This window comes from Balaenoptera physalus (assembly GCF_965194825.1).
Source record: "Balaenoptera physalus genome assembly, contig: SUPER_1_unloc_25, whole genome shotgun sequence".
NCBI classification, from domain to species: domain Eukaryota; kingdom Metazoa; phylum Chordata; class Mammalia; order Artiodactyla; family Balaenopteridae; genus Balaenoptera; species Balaenoptera physalus.
The window spans coordinates 394,413-415,853 of record NW_028126574.1 but is presented as its reverse complement, the minus strand read 5'-3'; the positions used below and the strand labels follow the sequence as shown (position 1 = coordinate 415,853).

The window sequence follows — 21,441 nt, the reverse complement described above, 5'->3', positions numbered from 1 at the left end:
GGAGCTAGAACAAATCATCTTAAAATTTGTATGGAGTCACAAAAGACCCCGAATAGCCAAAGCAGTCTTGAGGGAAAAAAATGGAGCTGGAGGAATCAGACTCCCTGACTTCAGACCATACTACAAAGCTACAGTAATCAAGACAATATGGTACTGGCACAAAAACAGAAACATAGATCAATGGAACAAGATAGCAAGCCCACAGATTAACCCACGCACCTATGGTCAACTAATCTATGACAAAGGAGGCAAAGATATACAATGGAGAAAAGACAGTCTCTTCAATAAGTGGTGCTGGGAAAACTGGACAGCTACATGCAAAAGAATGAAATTAGAATACTCCCTAACACCATACACAAAAATAAACTCAAAATGGATTAGAGACCTAAATATAAGACTGGACACTATAAAACCCTTAGAGGAAAACATAGGAAGAACACTCTTTGACATAAATCACAGCAAGATCTTTTTTGATCCACCTCCTAGAGTAATGGAAATAAAAACAAAAATAAACAAATGGGACCTAATGAAACCTCAAAGCTTTTGCACAGCAAAGGAAACCATAAACAAGACGAAAAGACAACCCTCGGAATGGGAGAAAATATTTGCAAACGAATCAACGGACAAAGGATTAATCTCCAAAATATATAAACAGCTCATTCAGCTCAATATTAAAGAAACAAACACCCCAATCCAAAAATGGGCAGAAGACCTAAATAGACATTTCTCCAAAGAAGACATACAGACGGCCACGAAGCACATGAAAAGATGCTCAACATCGCTAATTATTAGAGAAATGCAAATCAAAACTACAATGAGGTATCACCTCACTCCTGTTAGAATGGGCATCATCAGAAAATCTACAAACAACAAATGCTGGAGAGGGTGTGGAGAAAAGGGAACCCTCTTGCACTGTTGGTGGGAATGTAAATTGATACAGCCACTATGGAGAACAATATGGAGGTTCCTTAAAAAACTAAAAATAGAATTACCATATGACCCAGCAATCCCACTACTGAGCATATACCCAGAGAAAACCGTAATTCAAAAAGACACATGCACCCGAATGTTCATTGCAGCACTATTTACAATAGCCAGGTCATGGAAGCAACCTAAATGCCCATCAACAGACGAATGGATAAAGAAGTTGTGGTACATATATACAATGGAATATTACTCAGCCATAAAAAGGAACGAAATTGAGTCATTTGTTGAGAAGTGGATGGATCTAGAGACTGTCATACAGAGTGAAGTAAGTCACAAAGAGAAAAACAAATATCGTATATTAATGCATGTATGTGGAACCTAGAAAAATGGTACAGATGAGCCGGTTTGCAGGGCAGAAGTTGAGACACAGATGTAGAGAATGGACATATGGACACCAAGGGGGGAAAACTGCGGTGGGGTGGGGATGGTGGTGTGCTGAATTGGGCGATTGGGATTGACATGTATACACTGATGTGTATAAAATTGATGCCTAATAAGAACCTGCAGTATAAAAAATCAAACAAACAAAACAACTAATACTAAACTTTCATTGGGTTATTTGTATGGAAATATGTTAATATAAATGTTTCAGACATTACATGAAATTTCTAAAAATCTTATATTTGTATTTGTATGGAAATATGTATGGAAATATGTTAATATAAATGTTTCAGACATTACATGAAATTTCTAAAAATCTTATATGTTCTGGTATAATGTTATAAGTAATAATCCTAGTTATTACTTTAAAATGTATATCTCAGAAATAACTAATTTTCTTGTCAACTGCATTATTATGAACTTTCATCAAATCTTTAACTGTGGTCATTTTTACGTCTTTTCTCATTTACAGACAGTTCTGGGTGTACTCTGATGCTTTTGCAAATATGTTCCTATTAAAGGGTTTCATCTTCAAGAAATTCATGGAAAAGACTCTGACAAGTACAAGTTTCTGGTAACTGACTGCACTGCTGAACTGAATGAATAAGCATTTTCAGAACTCTAATGAAAAACTGATGAACTCAAAAAAGTGCTAACGAAAGATCAAGATGAAAACAAAAATTTAATTACATGGGACTGACTGAACTGATGAGGATGAGTATAATTTTTGTGACTTTCTGTCTGAATTAAAAAAAAATCCCACAAGGACTCAGAGGCAAAGAATATACAAATCAATTTTCACTGCAAAGTAAAGGAGCTGTTACAGTGGAGGATTACTGGACTGAATGTCAATATTATGACATAGTATGAGTGTGTTTCAGGTTTGGTAACTGCAATCATTGTTGCTTTTGTTGTGGTCATCCATGTACAATGCTTAGTGTCAGTCTATTTATCTCTTGTAAAAATAAAATACACTGTGTGTGTGTGAAAAAAAATGTCAACAAACAATAGGTGCTGAAGCAGTTGTGGAGAAAAGCGTAACCTCTCGGTCTAAGTGGGATGTAAACTGGTAATGGCCAAATAATAGGAACAGGACGGCAGTGCGTTTAAAGGTAAAAATTGAGTCACCATATGATCTGGGCCTGTCACCTGTGAAAGCCAGAATCAAAAAGGCACGGGATGGAAAACCGTGTATTGCAGCAGTACTTACAATAGCCAAAACATGGAAGCAAACAAAATGTCCATCAACAGATAAATGGACAAAGAAGAAGTGGTACACATACCGAATGGAAGAGTAGCTTCGGGAAAAAAATGAACAATGCCGTTTTCAGGACTACACATGAGCCTAGAAATAATCATATTAGCTTAAGTAAGTCAAGAGGGAATGACAAATATCCTATGATATCATGTATACATGTTATCCTAAGATTGCTACCAATCAACATATTTCCACAGAAAAAGACACTCACAGACTTATAAAACAAACTAAGTGTTAGCCAAAATGAAAGGTGGGAGGATGGATAAATAAGGACTATGGGGATAACATAGATATAGTAATGTATGTTAAATGTATATAAACATATAACATATAAACTCTATGAATTATTTAGTCACCAATACATATAAAATATATAATGACAAAACACCTACCAAATACCAAGGGAGGTCTACTCAACATTCTGTAATAACATACAAGGTAACAGAATCCGAAGATGAACAGACATACGTATGAATCATTGAGCAGATTCTGTACAGCCAGAAAACCACAACACTCTAATCAAATTTACTCCGAGAAGAAATAGAAATTAAATTTAAAAAGCAAACATAAGTAAGGCGACATAAAGTTCTGGGGGCTTGTCCCAGCACATTCCACTCTAATATACAACCTTGGAAATCTACCTCCAGGAAGATTCTTTTGCACTAGTAACAAGAGCTGAGAACGTAATAATGCTGCTGCCTTGTGGCTGTATCCCACAACAGCAGCTTTAAACCAAGTGCTAATGGTTGCTTAATAGTCACAAGGACTGAAGGGCTGTAAATGACACCTGTCCTCAAAAAATGCCCTGGGATATTGAATAGGCAAGAAAATTCAACACATGACAAATTTTTCAAGAAGTCAATAGGAAGAGGGAAGTTGTAATCACTCTTTAAAAAAAAAGGAAAAGAAAAAAAAGGAGATGCCTAAAGCTCAGTATAAGGAATTATTAGCCACATGCAAAGGCAACGTGAAAAAGGTTTCAGCTCACACCAGTCAAATGACCATCAGCAAAAAGTCTACAAACTATAAATGCTGAAGGGGTTTTAGAGACCTCTCATCCTTCTAGCTGCTGGTGGGATGTAAAGTGGTAACAGCACTAACGAAAACTGAATGGAGCTGCTTTAAAAGGTAAAAATTGAGCTACCATATGATGCAGCAGGGCACCTTTTGGGCCTATAACCTAAGACCACCAGAATCGGAAAGACAGAGTCAGGCAAATGTGCACTGCAGCAATACTGAAAGAGCCAAGACATGGAAGCAAAAAAAAGGTCCATAAACAGATGAATGGAAAAAGAAGAAGTGGTATATGGACAGAATGGAATATCCGTCACGGAAAAAAATAAAAGAATGGCATATGCAGCACCACAGATGAGCCTAGAGATAATCACACAACGTGAAGTAAGTCAGAATGCGAAAGACAAATGCCCTATGATGTCCCTTATGTTATCTGAAAATTCATAAAAATGAACATATCTCCATAGAGAAAGGCAATCTCAGATTGAGAAGACAAACTTATGGTTAAGCCAAAGAAAAGGTGTGAGGAATGGATAAATTAGGATATTGGGGTTAACACACATATACTAATACATATAAAATATATAATCCCCAAAGACCTATGGAATACCAAGAGTGGTCTACTCAACCCTCTGTAACAACCTACATGGAAAAGGACCCAAAGATCAATAGATATAGGTATATGTGTAAATGAACAAGATTCTGTACACTTAGAAAAAAAGACATTTTTCAATCAAATTTGCTCTGATAAAAACTACAACTTAAAGAGACAGACAAGAATTATGGAGGTTAAACTTATGGGGGTTTGTCCTGGCACATTCCACTCTAATCTGCAACCTAAAACCACAACTTGCAGCGAGGTTCTGCTTCCCTAGCAAGCAGAGTTGGCAACGTAGAAATGCTGCCACCCTAAAGCCGTTTCCTCAAACAGCAGCTTTAAATCTACTGCTAATGGTCACTAATATTCACAAGGACTGCAGGGCTGTAAATGACTCATGCCCTCAAAAAATGTCCTGGGGAAGGGAATGGCCAAAAAATTCCAAACGCAGCAAATCTTTCAAGAAGGCAGTTAGAAGTTGTAAGTTTCGCTCAATCTTAAAAAAAAGTGAAAAGGACATTGATAAACGCAAAACATCAGGAAATGTGAGACGCATGCAAATCCAATCTACACAAAGGTATCACCTCACACCAGTCAGAATGACCATCAGCCAAAAGTCTACAAACAATAGATGTTGAAGAAGTTGTGGAGAATAGCGAAACCTCTCGGTCTAAGTGGGATGTAAACTGGTATCGGCCAATAATAGGAACAGAATGGCAGCGCGTTTAAAGGTAAAAATTGAGTCACCATATGATCCGGAAGTCCCACTATTGGGCTTTTCACCTGTGAAAGTCAGAATCAAAAAGACACGGGATGGGGATTCCCTGGTGGCGCAGTGGTTGAGAGTATGCCTGCCAATGCAGGGGCCACGGGTTCGATCCCTGGTGTGGGAGGATCCCGCATGCCGCGGAGCATTTGGAGCCGTGAGCCACAGCTGCTGAGCCTGCGGGTCTGGAGCCTGTGCTCCGCAGCGGGATAGGCCGCTATGGTGGGAGGCCCGCGCACCGTGATGAGGAGTGGCCCCCACTTGCCGCAACTGGAGAAAGCCCTCGCACAGAAACAAGGAACCAGCACAGCCAAAAATAAATTAATTAATTAATTAATTAATTTAAAAAAAAATCTTAAAAAAAAAAACGACACAGGATGGAAAATCGTGTACTGCAGCAGTATTTACAATAGCCAAGACATGGAAGCAAACAAAATGTCCATCAACAGATAAATGGACAAAGAAGAAGAGGTATACATACCGAATGGAATAGTAGCCTCGGGAAAAAAATGAACAATGCCGTTTTCAGGACTACAGATGAGCCTAGAAATAATCATATTAGGTTAAGTAAGTCAAAAGGGAATGACAAATATCCTATGATATCATGTGTACATGTTATCCTAAGATTGCTACCAATGAACATATTTCCACAGAAACAGACACTCACAGACTTATACAACAAACTAATGGTTAGCCAAATGAAAGGTGGGATGATGGATAACTTAAGACTATGGGGCTAACATAGATATATTAATGTATGTTAAATGTATATAAACTTGTAACATATAAACTATATGAATTATATAGTCACCAATATATATAAAATATATAATGACAAAACACCTACCAAATACCAAGGGAGGTCTACTCAACATTCTGTAATAACATACCTGGTAACAGGATCCGAACATGAACAGACATATGTATGAATCATTGAGCCGATTCTGTACAGCCAGACAATCACAACACTCTAATCAAATTTACTCCAATAAGAAATAGAAATTCAATTTAAAAAGCAAACATAACTAAGGAGAAATAAACTTCTGGGGGCTTGTCCCAGCACATTCCACTCTAATCTACAACCTTGGAACACTACCTCCAGGAAGACTCTTTTGCACTAGTAACAAGAGTTGAGAACATAATGATGCTGCCGCCCTGTGGCTGTTTCCCACAACAGCAGCTTTAAACGAAGTGCTAATGTTTGCTTAATAGTCAGAAGGACTGCAGGGCTGTAAATGACACCTGCCCTCAAAAAATGCTCTGCGGTAGGGAATACGCAAGAAAATTCAACACATGACAAATTTTTCAAGAACTCAATAAGAAGAGGGAAGTTGTAGTCACTCTTTAAAAAAAAAGGAAAAGAAAAAAAAGGACATGCCTAAAGCTTAGTGTAAGGAATTATTAGCCATATGCAAATCCAATGTCCAAAAAGGTTTCAGCTCACACCAGTCAAATGACCATCAGCAAAAAGTCTACACACTATAAATGCTGAAGGGGTTTTAGAGAACTCTGTACCTTCTAGCTGCTGGTGGGATGTAAAGTGGTAACAGCACTAACAAAAACTGAACGGAGCTGCTTTAAAAGGTAAAAACTGAGCTACCATATGATGCGGCAGGGCACCTTTTGGGCCTATAACCTAAGACCACCAGAATCGGAAAGACGGAGACTGGCAAATGTGCAGTGCAGCAATACTGAAATAGCCAAGACATGGAAGCAAAAAAAAGGTCCATAAACAGATGAATGGACAAAGAAAATGTGGTATATGGACAGAACGGAATAGTAGCTTCGTGAAAACAATGAACAATGCTGTTTTCAGGACTACAGATGAGCCTAGAAATAATCATATTAGGTTAAGTAAGTCAAGAGGGAATGACAAATATCCTATGATATCACGTATACATGTTATCTTAAGATTGCTACCAATGAACACATTTCCACAGAAAAAGACACTCACAGACTTATAAAACAAACTAATGGTTAGCCAAAATGAAAGGTGGGAGGATGGATAAATTAGGACTATGGGGCTAACATACATATACTAATGTATGTTAAATGTATATAAACTATATGAATTATATAGTCACCAATACATATAAAATATATAATGACAAAACACCTACCAAATACCAAGGGAGGTCTACTCAACATTCACTAACAACATACATGGTAACAGGATCTGAAGATGAACAGACATATGTGTGAATCATTGAGCAGATTCTGTACAGCCAGAAAACCACAACACTCTAATCAAATTTAGTACTATAAGAAATAGAAATTAAATTTAAAAAACAAACAGAAGTAAAGAGACATAAACTTCTGGGGACTTGTCTCAGCACATTCCTCTCTAATTGACAGCCTTGGAACACTACCTCCAGGAAGACTCTGTTGCCCTAGTAACAAGAGTTGAGAACATAATAATGCTGCCGCCTTGTGGCTGTTCCCCACAACATCAGCTTTAAACCAAGTGCTAATGGTTGCTTAATAGTCACAAGGACTGCAGGGCTGTAAATGACACCTGTCCTCAAAAAATGCCCTGGTGTCGGGAATAGGTAAGAAAATTCAACACATGACAAATGTTTCAAGAAGTCAATATGAAGAGGGAAGTTGTAGTCACTCTTTAAATAAAAAACGAAAAGAAAAAAAAGGACATGCCTAAAACTCAGTATAAGGAATTATTAGCCACATACAAATCCAACTTCCAAAAAGTTTCAGCTCACACCAGTCAAATGACCATCAGCACAAAGTCTACAAACGATAAATGCTAAAGGGCTTTTAGAGAACTCTGTACCTTCTAGCTGCTGGTGGAATGTAAAGTGGTAACAGCACTAACGAAAACTGAATGGACCTGCTTGAAAAGGTAAAAATTGAGCTACCAGATGATGCGGCAGGGCACCTTTTGGGCCTATAACCTAAGACCACAAGAATCGGAAAGACAGAGGCAGGCAAATGTCTAAGTCTGTATCTGTTACCATGTTACCATGTCTTTAACGAGGAAATGTCAGAACTGACTTATCAAAAAAAAAGTGTTTGTTTGTTTGTTTTAATTACAGTCACGGTGAGTAAGACGTAGCTCAGAATAGCTAATGTGACTTAGTGATTCTCTCATCAGGAAATACAGTTTCTACTTCCCTGTTTATTCTCCACATCCTGTAGTAAGCAGAGTTTCAATGAAAGATAAATCTACAGGGCGAAAAGAAAAGAAAACTTACATGTGTTGATAAGATCATTTTGACAGGTTGCACCACGTATGTCAGTGTTTCTGGGGATGGACACAAGCCAGAGCTCCTTACTCTGACATTTTCACTGATGTCATTCCCCTTGATCCTCAATTTGAAAGTGGATAAAAATGTTTTCTATGTTTTCTTCTTTAAGGAATTAAATAAAGAATGCTTTCTAGACATGACTCTCTAATGATTTTCAGTCAGTGGTCATCAACGGAGGTAAAGCACAGAATCTCATCACCACAGAAGGGTGACATTCAGTCAGGTAAGAAAATTCTCCCCGAAATCAGAGCTTCATCTTTAACATGAAGTCAAAGGCTTTCACAGGTTCTTCATCACTCTGCACTCAGCCCTACCATATGGGATTGGCTCTGAGAATCTCACATCAGATGACTGACAAACATGGCATAGTACACTGATCTGGTACCAGATCCTACCTCTCTTAATGATCTCCTGCAGGGACATTGGAATATTCTAGGATATTTCCTGGAGCCCTCTACTCTATACAGGTACACTTCCAAGTAGAAACAGAAGCTTTGATTTTCACTGGGACCCCTGCTCTGTCCAACCAACCTCTCTAGAAATATGATGTTCTAATCTCTCCTGATTAGAACATTTCAAGGTCTCTCCCTGTGCTAATTTAGTAAAGAGAAAAGAGAAACAAGAAAGAGCAAACTATGCAGGGAGCAATATATAAGATTCCTTTACTTAATGTATTTACCTGATATACCCAAATATTGAGAAATATAGATTCATTTCATAATGGTCAAGAAAAGAGGAGGAGGAACCTCCATGCCAACAGTATATATAAAATGGAATCAATATTGCATAAGCTCCAGCTTAAGCTTAGCTACGAGGTACTAACTCTTCTCATAAAGAAGCAATAGTTCTCCATCATTTGAAGCACACTGAGGACTCAGACAGCTGGACACTGAGGGTGCAGTCTCCTCACTCGAATTCTGTACCTGCATCACAGAGCCATGAAATATTCCCAAAGAATTATTAAGGATGAGGTGGGGAGCCGAAATAAAAAAGATGAATCCATAGTCTGCCCTACCATCTGTTCTGCTGGATATTACCACCATCTTGGCCCAATATGACATTCCCACTTCTCTCTGGGCCTCCCTACTTTCTACCTCCATCCTCTCATTATATCTTACCTACACTTGGAAACGACTCTAGTTTTTCCACTTATCTTTATCAACAAGTAATCCAAATAGCAACTGTGTATATAAATCCTTAGAAACCTCAGGACTGACTCACTAATACATGACCTTCGAAGTCCACAGTTTTCCTAATTCCCTTTATTATTTTTTTCTAATTTCCATGTACTTACACTCTCAGGACCTCCACTGTTCTCAAGTTCGTCTTCCCTGCAAAATCTGTCAACCTAGACATAGACTTAAGTACCACCATCTAAATATCTCCTAGGGAATCCAGTTTTTAAAAAAGCCTCAGCAAGCCTTATGGACTTTATTAAAGACTCTTTAAGATAACCCATGGGAGATAGCAGTACACCCATAGATATCTATTTAATACACCCTCAGAGTAATTTTTTTTTATAAAGTCTCTTCTGGCCAATGAAGACTCTCAGTTCTTCTTCTTCAACATATGCAGGGTCTCACCCTTCTGATTACTCTCTGCTCTACCCCAGGTCCACTCCCTTTCCTGATATTACATTCTTTCCCAATTGTGTATGTTGGTAAAATCAAATAACATAAAATATAACATGTTAATTATTATAAAGTGCACCATTCAGTGATATTAAATACATTCATATGATTGGGCGATCAACATCACCATTTATCTTTCTAAATCTTTTCTACGTTTTAAAACTGTAACTCTGTATCCTTTCAACATAACTTTCCTTTTTGTTCCATAACCACCTGAAAAGCATCATTACCCTCCCAATTTCTATGGTTTTGACTACACTAAGTACCCCATATAATTGAAATAAGTAGTTGTATTGTTATGACTCACTTAAAGTCACAAAAAATGGCATTTTTGGTAGCTCAATTTCCTCAAGATTCATCCATGTTGTAGCATATTCCTAGATCTTTTCCTTCTTAAGGCTGAATAATATTGTGTTATATGGGTATACCACACTTTGCTTATCCAGGAACTAGTGGATGAACACTTAGGTTGCTTTCATATTTTAGCTACTGTGATTATTACTCCTCTAAACACTGGAGTACAAATATTTCTTTAAGACCCTGATTTCAATTCCTTTGGGTATACCTCATAGTAAAATTCTTGGATCATGTAGTAATTCTATTTTTCAATATCTGAAAAATTGCCATACTCTTTTGCAAAGCAGCTGTATCATTCTACATGCCCACTGTCATAGCACAATGGTTCCAACTCCCTCACATCCTCACCAGTACTTGTTTTCTGCTTGTGTATTTGTGTGTGTATGCATGCACACAAATATATAAACATGCATTTAGTGATATGGAGCATCTATTCAAGTGCTTAGTCATTTGTACATCTTTCTGAAGAACCATCTATTCAAGTCTTTTATCCATTTTTGAAACAGGGTGTTTGCTTTTTATTGAGGTATAGGAATTCTCTGTATATTCTGAATAGAAATCTCTTGTCAGATACATGGCTTTCAAATATTTTCTCCCATCTTGTGGGTTGCCATTTTATTCCGTTTACATTTCTTTGATACACATTTTTTTTAAATTATGTACTGCACATTTTTAATTGTTTTGTTAGCTGTACCTTTGTTGTTCTGTTGTTTCATATTGAGGAAAACACTGCCAAATCCAATGTCATAAAGCCCTTGTCCTGTATCTTCTAATAAGACTTTTTATTTTATTAGGTCTTATAGTTAGTTTCTTGATACGTTTTCATTAATTTTTGCATATGATGTTAGGTATGGGTCCATCTTCCTACTTTTGCATGTTGACAACATGACTTCTCAGCACCATTTGTTGAAAATACTATCCTTTCTACTTTGAAAAGCCTTGGCAACGTGTCAAAAATCATATGGCCATATATCAGGGTTTATTTCTGGGTGTTCTATTCTATTCTATTGGTCTTGAATAAGGGAGAAAATAGTATAACCTATCCAGGTTGATGAAGAACATAAAGAAAGACCAGGACTGAGAATTAGGAGGGCAATATAAAACAGCAGGGAGTAAAAGACAGTGTGAGAGAAGGTCTTGTATTTGCGAGTTCATGGAAATAGGATCATGCTAAAACCACTAAACGCCTGACTTTGAACAATACGGTAAATGTGCTAGCAAGAAACATAACACTTACCCATCTCTGGGAAATATAGTATGGGCATAAAGATAAACTACACACAAATATATTAAACAGGGAAGGGTTTTCATGGTGTGAAAATATTGTGGGATTTGAAATACAATTCACTTCTGTTCTACCATTGTCTCTAAAATTTATGAAAGTGTATATACAAGCAATACCAATTCTAGTAATGTGCTTGACAGGTTTATATATGAACTCCAGCAGACCAGTAAATGTACATTCATACTAGGACTCTTCCCTAAACCAAAAAACAAAACTCAAAAACTGGAAAGACTAGAGTTCACTTTGTCAACACACATACAGATGCAATGATGGTTAACGGTCCAAAAACAGAAAGTGAGCATGGGTGCAAGAGGTTAATCCCCAGGCTGGGGTGGGGTGCAGAGTTTGAGGGTAACACAGGTCGAAAAGGCTTTTGTCCTATCCTTGATTTTTGAGGTATGGAAATTCACCGGCCACTACCTTCATTTCAAACTGAATGAATGCACTATTCAATTTCTTTAAACAGGCGAAGTAAACATGAGTGATAATAAATTTCAAACTGTCGCTAATCAAATAAGATACTAAGAAAAATTAAATAATGTGATTTAAGAAAGAAGTGGACAGATTGTCCAATATGGTAGCATTCAAAGACCCAGAGCTTGATGCCTCTCATGGGGACACCAAAGTCACAACAGTTTACAGAACAGCAATTGATGAAAAAGACCGGGACCTACCGTAAAAGATGTTTTACAGCTAAAGACATAAGGACGGCACCTCGACAAGACAGGAAGGAAGGGCAAAATCTCAATAGAGTCAAGACCCACACCACCAGGTGGGTGGCCCACAAATGGGAGAATAATTACAATTTCAGAGGTGCTCCCAGGTAGCAAGGGATATGAAGCCAACATCAGGCTCCCAAGCCCAGGGATCCTGTTCTGGAAAGAAGAGTTCCTAGAAAGTTGGGCTTTGAAGACCAGTAGTGCTTATTTTCCAGAGAGCCAGAGGGTTGTGGGAAATAGAGATTCCACTCTTAAAAGATGCTCACAAAATCCCACATGATCCGAGAATCAGAACAGAAGCAGTCAGTCATTTGAAAGGATCCCGGGTCACACCTACCTCCTGATCTTGGAGAGTCTCCCAGAGAGGCAAGAGGCAACTACAGCACAGCCTCAGGGACAGAGACACTGGCAGCAGCCATTCGGGGGAGCTCCTTCTACCTCGTGGACACTGGTACCAGCAAGCATAATTTGAGAATCTTCTCTCTATCTTTTTAGCCTCAGGACCTACCCCTACCCATTTCCACCAAACTAGAGACACAAGTACTAGGATGCTGCAGGCCAAGCAACTAACTGAGCAGGGGCATAGCGCCACCCACCGGCAAACAGGCTGCCTTCAGACCCTCTCAATGCACAGCTGCCCCTGGACATGGGCCCAGCCACCAAAAGCCCCAGAACCAGCCTCCACACCTCAGTGGACAGGCACCAGCCCCAGAGTCCCTGGCCCCTCTGACAAGTGAGTCTACTCTGGCCTTGGAGTCAGCCTCACCATTGGCAGGTGATAACTGCACAGGGACTGGATGGAGCTTGGACCTACCCAACAGCAAACCTGCTCTAGCATTGGGATCAGCCTCATACACCAACAGGCACACACCAGCTCCAGGAATACCACAGCCCAGCAGCCTGTGTGACCAGAACACTCACTTGCAGGCCAGAAGCAGCCATGGACTCAGCTGGGTCCTGACCCTGCCCATCAGAATGCCAACACAAGATTAGGGACACCCCAGACCCTGCAGATAGCTGTGTCAGGAACAGTGATCCAACACCAACTCTGCAACTCCTGGGCCCTGAAGCCAGAACTCAGGACCTGTCTCTTCCTCCCAGTAGCCAGCATAGCCCCAGGACCAGTGACTGGGCACTAACCCTGATATCACATGGACTGCAGTTCTACCCATAAGTGAACCAGCACTAGATTTGGTGTCCCCCAGAGTTGTGCAGCCAGCTGCCTTATGATTTAGTCTCACCAAGCAGCACAGACAGCCTCCATACAAGGCAGAGCCTGGCAAACAAGCAGCCTGGGGGCAGCCAAGCCTACCAGACCACCCACAGTAGTCAGCCCACCACAACAGAAGAGCCCAAGCAGCCCACATAGGGGGTACACCTAGAACATATAGTTCTAGTGACCAGGGGACACTGGGTTGCTGGGACACATAGGACCTCTCCTACAAAAGGCCACTTCTCCAAGGTCAGGAAATGTAACGAACCTACTACATACATAGCAATAAAAACAGCAAGTTAAGAAAAATGAGGTGACACAGAAACACGATCCAAATGAAGGAACAAGATAAGAACTCAGAAGAAGATCTAAGTGAAGTGGAGATAGCCAATCTGCTCAAGAAAGAGTTCAAGGTAATGACGGTAAAGATGATCAGAGAACTCAGGAGAAGAATGGACGACCAGAGCAAGAAGTTAGAAGTTTTTTTAAAAAGAGTTAGACCATTAAAGAACAACAAAACAGAGATGACGAATGCAATAACTGAAATGAAAAATACACTAAAAGGAAACTACTGTAGACTAAATGATACAGAGGAATGAATCAGAAAACTGAAGGACAGAGTACTGGCAATCACTGAAGATGAACGGTAAAACAATAGATTAAAATGAAAAGAGGAAAGTTGAACAGACTTGTGAAACAACATCAAGTGTACTAATATTTGCATTATACAGGTCCCAGAAGCAAAAGGGAAGAGAAAGCAGTGTAGAATCTACCTGAAGACATACGAGCTGAAACCTTCCATAACCTGGGAAAGAAAACAGACATCCAAGGCCAGTAAACACAGTAAGGCCAAAACAGGATCAACCCAAAGAGGACCACACCAAGACTCACTGTAATTAAAATGGCAAAAAAAATAAAGATAAAAAGACACTATTAAAAGGAGCAAAGGAAAAGCAACAAGTTACAAACATGGGAACTTGCATAAAGTTATCAGCTGACATTTCAGGATAACCTCTGCATGCCAGAAGGGAGTGGCACGGTATATTTAAAGTCATGGAAGGGAAAAGCCCATAACCAAAAATACTCTACCCAGCAAGGCTCTCCTTCAGACTTGATGGAGAGATCTAAAGTTTTACAGAGAAGCAAAACTAAAAGAGCTCAGCATCGCCAAACCAGCTTTATGAGAAATCTTAAGGGGGCTTTTCTAAGTGAAAAAGAAAAGGCCACGACTGAAACATAAAAATTAGGAAAGGAAATTTACTAAAGGAAAAACCTCATTGCTTAAGGCAAATATTCAACAGAGGTAGTAAATCAACCATGTACACAGCTAATAGGAAGGATGAAAGAAAACAGAAATAAAACCATCTATATTCACAATAAGAAGTTAAGGGACACACAAAACAAGTAGATGTAAAATATAAGGTCAAATTCAGTAACTGTGGGGGAGGAGGGTAACAATGCATGGTTGGTAGTGTCCATGTGAAATTAAGAGCTCAGCAACTTAAATAATCACACACATACACACTCACACAAAACTGAAAGAAATCCAAACATAATATTAAAGATAGTCCTCACGTCACAGATGAAGGGAATAAACGGGGAAGAAAGGAACACTGAAGAAATTAAAGAGGGATTCTAAAAATACCCAAGACAAATGAAAATGAACACACAATGATCCAAAATCTATGGGACACAGCCAACGCAGTTCACGGGGGAAGTTACAGTGATACAAGCTTATTCTTAGGAAACAAGAAAAATATCAAATAAACAACCTAACACTACACCTGAAGGAATTAGAAAAAGAAGAAAAAACAAAACCCAAAGTTGTCAGAAAGAAAAATTAAGAAAACTATACCATATGCAATCACATCAAAAAGAATAAGAGGGCTTCCCAGGTGGCGCAGTGGTTGAGAATCTGCCTGCCAATGCAGGGGACACGGGTTCGAGCCCTGGTCTGGGAAGATCCCACATGCCACGGAGCAACTGGGCCCGTGAGCCACAATTACTGAGCCTGCGCGTCTGGAGCCTGTGCTCCGCAACAAGGGAGGCAGCGATGGTGAGAGGCCCGCGCACCGCAATGAAGAGTGGTCCCCACTTGCCGCAACTAGAGAAAGCCCTCGCACAGAAACGAAGACTCAACACAGTCATAAATAAATAAATAAATAAATAAATAAATAAATAAATAAAAGAACGTGAATTTCTTTAAAAAAAGAATAAGATACCTAGGAATAAACACACCTAAGCAGGTAAAAGACATGTGCTCAGGGCTTCCCTGGTGGCGCAGTGGTTAAGAGTCTGCCTGCCAATGCAGGGGACACGGGTTCGAGCCCTGGTCTGGGAAGATCCCACATTCCGCGGAACAGCTGGGCCCGTGAGCCACAACTACTGAGCCTGCGCGTCTGGAGCCTGTGCTCCGCAACAGGAGAGGCCGCGATAGTGAGAGGCCCACGCATCGCGATGAAGAGTGGCCCCCGCTTGCCGCGGCTGGAGAAAGCCCTCGCACAGAAACGAAGACCCAACACAGCCAAAATATAAATAATAAATAAGTAATAAATAAATTAAAGAAATCACTATAAAAAAAAAGACGTGCTCAGAAATCTATCAGCCATTGGTGAAAGAAGTTGAAGGCAACACAAAAAGATGGAAAAACATAGCATGTGCATGGACTGGAAGAATTAATACTCTTAAAATAACCATACTACCAAAGACAGTCTACAGATTTAATGCAATCCCTATCAGAATACCAAAGCATTTGCACAGAACTTGAAAAAGTAATTTTAAAATTTGTATAGAAACACAAAGGCCCCAAATAGCCAAACAATCTTGAGAAAGAACAGAGCTGGAGGCATCACGCACCTTGACTTCAGACTATACTGCAAAGTGACAGTAATCAGAGAGAATCGTACCAGAGCAAAAACAGACACAAAGATCACTGGAAGAGAACAGCGATCCCATAAATAAGCCCACACACTTATATTTAATTGATTTATGACAAAGCAGGCAATATGGAGAAAAAACTGTCTCTTCAATAAGTGGTACTAGGAAAACTGGTCAGCTACATGGAAAAGAATAAAATTAGATTATTTTAGAACACCATATATAAAATAAATGCAAAACTGAATAGACACCTAAATGTAGGACCAGAAACCATAAAACCCCTAAAGGAAAATATAGAACATTCTTCAACATAAATGATAGCAACAGTTTTAGGTTCAATCTACTAAGGCAAATGAAACAAAAGCAAAAATAAACAAATGGGACTTCACTAAACTTAAAAGATTTTGCACAGCAAAGGAAACCAAAGACAAAATGAAAAGACAACCTGCTGAAGGAGAGAAAATATTTGCACATGATAAGAGGTTAACACCAAAAAGATGACTAAGCAAGGGTTCATAGCTAAACTACAGAAAGAGCACATACAACTCAATATCAAAAAAACACCCAAAATCTTTTTTTTTAAAAAATGAGAAGACCTAAATAGACACTTTTCCAAGGAAAATATACAGATAGACAGCCAGAACTCACAAAGATGCTAAACATAGCTAATCGGCAGTAAAATGCAAATCAAAACTATGAGATATATCACCTCAGTCTTGTCAGAATGGCTGTCATCAAAAAGATCACAAATAACAAAGGTTAGTGAGGATGTGGAGAAAGGGAAACTCTTGTACACTCTTGATGTGCATGTGAATTAGTGCAGCTACTGTGGAAAGCAGAATGGAGGTTCCACAAAAAACTAAAAATAGAACTACCATAATATCCAGCAGTTTCACTCTTGGGTATATCAGAAGAAAACAAAAACACTATTTCAAAAAAATAACTGCACCCCAATGTTCAAAACAGTGTTATTTGCCATAGCCAAGATATAGAGTCAAACTAAGTGTTCATCAATAGCTTAGTGGATAAAAAAGATTTTTTATGATGACTTCAGCAAAAAATAAAATTTTGCCATTTGCAATAACATGGATGGACTTGGAGGGTATTATGCTTAGTAAAATACGCTGCAGAGAAAACAAGCATGGTATGTTATGAGAAAACAAGCATGGTATGTTATCACTTACACATGGCATCTGAAAAATTGAATACAACAACAACAACCAAAAAACAGACTCACAGATTAAAAAACAGACTAGTGGTTACCAGCAGGGAGAGATAGGGTGGAGGAGCAAAATAGTGGTAGGAGATTTTGAGGTACAATCCACTATGTATAAAATCAATAATCTACAGTGGTGTACTGTATAGCATGGGGAATATAGCCACTCTTTTATAATAACTATAAATGGAGAAGAAGCTAAACATTTATGAATCACTGTTGTACCTCTGAAACTAATATAATAATGTAAATTAACTATAGATCAATAAAATATAAAGTAAGAAACAATAAAGGGGAGACAGATTATTAGATAGAAATCAATTAAATAAACACAAGTTTTGGAAATCAGGAATTAAAACACAACATGTAAGACACAACATTGGCATTTAAACTGTACAATCTATTCATTTAAAAGAAATCATTTAAGTGGTAAAAAATGGTACCCATTCTCACAATTTTGTATATCTAGGATAAATTATTATCTACAAAAATATGTTACAAATATTCACTCAAAAAGAAAGAGAAAATTTGGATAAACCCATTTTAGTATACAAATTTAATATCAAAGTCTCTAGGTAAAATTGATTTGAATAAGTTCTGTTAGCCACTTCTAGTTTCTTTGTGATGTAAAATCTTTTAAAGCATAAAAATCAGCCTTTCTACATTATACCACTAGACATACATGGAAGTTAAAAGAAATGAGAAGACAGAACAATCAACCAGGAAGGTGAATTTACTGAGAAACAGTCATTCGTTCTCCCTCCTCCTTTTCTTTTCCTCCTTTTCCAGGTCTCTTTCGGTTCCAATCAAGAGAAGTCTTGAGAGTTCTGAGAATATTTCTTTGACGGCTTCAAATCACCATACCTACATCCTCTGACACAACTACACACACGGGAACAAAAATAAACCTCTGCTATCTACTCATGTAGGAGGGATTCATGCAAAATTAACTCCTACATGGAGACCAACAGGTGAGTTTTCTACCTGTTCTTTATAATGTCCTTCCATTATAGTAAATCCCACACATTATGAGGCAGAAGTGGTTACGTGAGCTTTTCCTTCCAGTCAAAAATCTTGCATTCATTTCAAGCACCTGGTGATCATAGGGTACAGCCAGGGAAGGTGCCATCCCCCCTGGGGGTGGGGGGTGGCGGTGAATGGGCTCCCACACCCATGCACCTCCTGATGTACAGATTCTGGAGAAAAGAAGGGCGATCATACCGCAGTCAGCCTGTCAGGCTGTCGGGCCACTGGGCGACCGGACCAGCCTGGAAGGGTCCCATCAGCTGCTGAAAGCAAAACTCTGTCCCCCCCCTGTGACGTCAGGCAATTTGGGCCAGAGAGTCAGAGGATAATCAAATCAGAGAGTCAGAGGACAATCAGAGGTAATCAACTCCTCCTCTCTGCTCACCTCCTTGGGGTTACAGCAACCCCATCTCCAAACCCAAATCTGACCCTGGAGTGCCAAACTGGGAGTGGCAGGTGGGCTCTGCCCGTGCTTCAGCGCCCTCTGGAGGTTGTCTGCTCTAAAGGCAACTCTCAGCCCTTCCTTCTCCTTCCCTAGTCATGGGGGCTGCCTTGGTCTCCTGCAGCTGCTGGCCTGATTTCATTCTTCTTTTTTCTCCAATTACAATGAAGTGTCTTACAGAAGTTTGGAATCTCTTGAAGAAGGAAGATCTTTTAGTCAATACACCTTAACTGTGAGAAGTTGGTATCAAGAATGAACCTGAAATACTGTATTTTTCTCCTGATGATTCCAAGGAGAGACAGCACAAGTTTTCTAAATCATAAGAAGAACCAAGGTAAATATGATATTCTGAGCCAGAGATGAAAAAGCAGTTTCTAGCACCCCTTCCTCATGTCATTTAACTGGGATTTAAATCAAACAACTGCCACTGGATTTTAAATCACATGACCCAACTTTAAATCAATCAGCTGCTTCCCTGTAACTCACGTGACTTGGCTTTGAATAGTAAGAAATGCAGAGGTATAAAAAGGATGTTCTGAACAATAAATGGAAAAACAACATTTTAGAAAGTTTTTTTCTTTTCGAATGGACCATTCATTGCCTACAGAATAAAGGATTCTCTTGTGGATTTCTTGAACTGTAAACACATACAATGTCTCCGTTGGCTTGATTGACTTAGATTTGGGTTTTTTTGTTGTTGCTATTGTTAACATATTTCTTGGAGTATAATTACTTTACCTTGTTGTGTTAGCTTCTGCTGTATAACAAAGTGAATCAACTATTCGTATACATATATTCCCATATCCTCTCCCTCTTGTGTCTCCCTCCCACCTTCCCTAACCCACCCCTCTAGGTGGTCACAAAGCACTGAGCTGATCTCCCTGTGCTATATGCAGCTGCTTCCCAATAGCTATCTATTTCACCTTTGGTAGTGTATATATGTCCATGCCACTCGCTCACTTCATCCCAGCTTACCCTTACCCCTCCCTGTGTCCTTAAGTCCATTCTCTACATCTACGTCTTTATTCCTCTGCAGCGACTCCTGCTAGGGATGGATACTTCCTTTTATGCTCAAGGAAATCCCCTAGTTTGAATATGATTTGAGTTTGATCCTGTGAAACCATCAGAACTTCCCACCAGAGATAAATGAGGAGATTCTGGCCTTTATTAGTATGCACGATGAACACGGGTGTCCTGGCTGTACTTGCCAACCCTCCTATTTACCCACCTATTTTTATCCACCTTCCTCCCTGTGAGTACCTTTGACCAACCCTGAGCTCAGACTCCTGACCTATTCCAGTGACTTTGTCAGTCTTTCTTTAAAAATGGACAGGTAATGAAATGAAATTGACCTAGAAGCAGCAGCTCAGTAAGGGAAATAAAATCATCAGAAGTTATCTAATCACAGCCACAGCCATCCAGGGCTCTGTCTTATCTCCTGGGTCATAAGAATGGTACCTTCCTAAACTTGAAGGACATCCCATCAAATAAGCAAAAGTGTTGCTCACCTCTGGCTCTTGGAGGGATTGCTAGGCAATCTACACAGTGTATACTAACTGCAAAACACTGTCATGGTTTTGAAACACCTATGATCCAGGAAAGCTTTTTGGGGTGCATGGGGAAGGTTTCTTTTAGACATCAAGCAAAAAATAAATCACCAAGCTCTTTGAGCACAGGGGTTCTTAAGAGGGCAGTAGAAGGAAGGAATGGGCAGAAAAGATGATCTCCAATGAAGTTAAGGACATTTTTCCAAAAGAGTAGGATTTAGTCTCAGTTTAAGGAGAACACTTTTAAATAGCTGGGACAGCTCCAAACTGCAGTTTAGGGAACGAGTGCTTCAAAAGAACAGTGCTTTAAAAGTCCTGGCAAGGCAGCAAGAGGATGAAGAGTTGGTTTTGCATAGTTTTGAACACAGGAGTAAAGAAGCAGAGGCATCTCTGACTAAAAGGCCCTGAGATCCTATGGCATCAATGCGTCAGTTGCAGGGGCAGGGGTGTGGGGGGCGATATTTCTCTCAATGTCTCCCAGGGCAGCCACCCCTCCCTACCCTAACCCCCAGTCCCTTCACCCTTCCTCCCTCCACTGTTGGGTCCCCAGGGACAGCACTTCTTACGCTGGAGTGCTCAGGCACCATTTCTGCAGTCTGGATTCTTCCTGGAGCCTGGCAAGTTCTGGGACAGGAAGACAGGTCTGCAAGCCTGCTGTGGTGCAGTCGGACCTGGAGGCCTGGAGAGGAACTGGAGCCCTGAAGCCCACCCACGTCCTTGAAGCCGAGGGAGGAACACATCCTCCTAACAGTACTTCTCAGGGGTCAGCATGCTCCCCACCCGATGGTGATCCATACTCACTTGAGGCAGCAAGCACTGCCTCTAACTGGCCCCCTCGATTCCGCCTTAAGGGTCCTCGCA

At 39.7% G+C, this 21,441-nt stretch overlaps 1 long non-coding RNA gene across 1 annotated transcript in view; it reads right to left on the bottom strand.

Moving 5' to 3' along the window:
* Positions 1-5,379: 5,379 nt before the first annotated feature.
* The window catches only part of LOC309650504, a 35,991-nt gene continuing 19,929 nt past the window's right edge, over positions 5,380-21,441 (bottom strand). Inside the window, exon 2 of the long non-coding RNA XR_014257597.1 lies at positions 5,380-5,547. This is a non-coding gene — a long non-coding RNA (uncharacterized lncRNA). The remainder of the gene's footprint in view (positions 5,548-21,441) is intronic.